A 2,136-nucleotide genomic window follows, 5' to 3' on the forward strand; every position below is an offset into this window, starting at 1 on the left:
GGGGTGACAGGTCACGAGCAATGTATTCTGGGAAATGTGGTTGACTATAGAATCTCTTTGACTCAGTCGAGTTCTTGTTGTTTGTCGCCATCGTGTGGTTAGTTTCTGTAACTACAGATATGAAAAATTATGACCCTGTTAGCAGGAGGGCAGGGTTTGGGGTCTACGTCGAGCAGCTGGAGCTAGAGTACAGTGTCCACATTTCAGACAACAGCTCGGTGTTCACATCAGAACTTATGGCAATACTGTGGGCGACTACGTGGGTGGAACAGGGGAGGCCAAACGAGGTGGTCATCTGCTCAGACTCTGCAGCAGCACTAGAACTTAGAAGCCCTGAAAGGGGGCAAAAGCAAGGCCCGCCCAGACCTAGTCAGAGAGATAATAAATGTCATGTGTAGAGTAGGGGGGGGAAGTAAGGTCACCTTTTGCTGGGTCCCAGGGCATGCGGGGGTAGGAGGGAACGAGAGGGTGGACCTCCTTGCTAAGGGAGGCCTAGGCAGGGAAGTAGACATCCGACTACCCCTGGGGAGGGTGGAACTTAGGGGGCTAAGCAAAGAGGGTTTGGTGAAGGAGTGGCAGGCGGGGTGGGAGAAGGAGGGCAGGGGGGTAACAAGACGAATACCGGACAGTTGTCTTCACTTTCTGACATGTCGGGGTGAGTTGTCTGTACTTTCCGCTGGGGCGAGTTGGGCGAGAAAGTACGGACAGCTCACCCCGAAAGTCCAGACAACTCACCCCGGTGAGTTGTCTTCACTTTCTGACATTGCGGGGTGAGTTGTCTGTACTTTCCGTGGCACCCATTACAGTAGGCATAATTCAATTTCGGATCTAACTATCGGGTCCTACAGACGTGCGCAGTCACGGCTAATTATTTATTTATTTAACAGTAAAATCCGGTGAAACACTTGTAAGGAGTAGAGCGTCTCTCTCTCTCTCTCTCTCTCTCTCTCTCTCTATGCAGCATTGAGGGGGGGGGGGGGGGGGTCGTTTGTGGATAATGTTTGCGCTTCAAAGGCAGAGTCTCACGGCTGTACAAAGTTGTTAATTAGACGCACAACGGGCGCATGATCAATCAATCACAGTTCTAATAGGCCTATACTGACTGAATTACATCTGAATAGCAAAGCAATATCGATGATGATATGGCTACTGCTAGTTACATTAGCATGTGAGAAATTACAAGTGACCTTACATTCAGCCATCTGGAGTAACCAAATTAAGAGGGGTTCAGTTCACATTTCTTCCGAAGTTTGCAACACACACACACACACACACACACACACACACACACACACACACACACACACACACACACACACACACACACACACACACACACACACACACACACACACACACACACACACACACACACACACACACACACACACACACACACACACACACACACACACACACACACACACACACACACACACACACAAGCCTTGAATTCATGGTGATCTTTTGTTTAAAGACATTTTCAACAATTTAAGATCTCCATTTTGGCAGGAATATGCTTGGAAGATGGAAACAATGTTGCACATTCATCTAATCATATGGGTAGGCTACTGGGTAGCCTACATACAAACAATAATGTTTGTATTTGTAAGGTTTATTATGCATTTGACCTTGACATACTTAAAGGCGAATAGCACTCATTTTCAACATTTTACTGTGTCATAAATATATTTACATCTGTAGCCTGTATTGTATTGTGATTGTGCTATCATGCCTTGACTTAATTATACTTATATATTGTAGAAATTGTTGTTGTTGTTGTAAAGTTCTGAAAATAGACTACTTCAATATCCAATAGGAACTATGTCCCCATTAGTTCTAAATTCACGCCTTTTTTCCATTACTGGATACATTTTTCCCTTTATTTATTTAGTTCTTTATATGATGATTTCCTGTTTTCATTTCAAAGCAGAGCACCCACTAGGGAAGAATGCTGGCATATAAGATATCTAAGCACCCCCCAACAACGATGATGGTGGCTACTGCTAATTATACATTTGACTCTTGTGTTATATTCTTGTGAAATATTCAGTAAAGTATTATTGTGCAATATTCAGTAAAGTATATAAAAGAGCTCAAAGGCTACATATTCAGTCAGACTTTTGGTGAGTTGTC

This window comes from Electrona antarctica, assembly GCF_951216825.1.
Source record: "Electrona antarctica genome assembly, chromosome: 1".
NCBI lineage: Eukaryota > Metazoa > Chordata > Actinopteri > Myctophiformes > Myctophidae > Electrona > Electrona antarctica.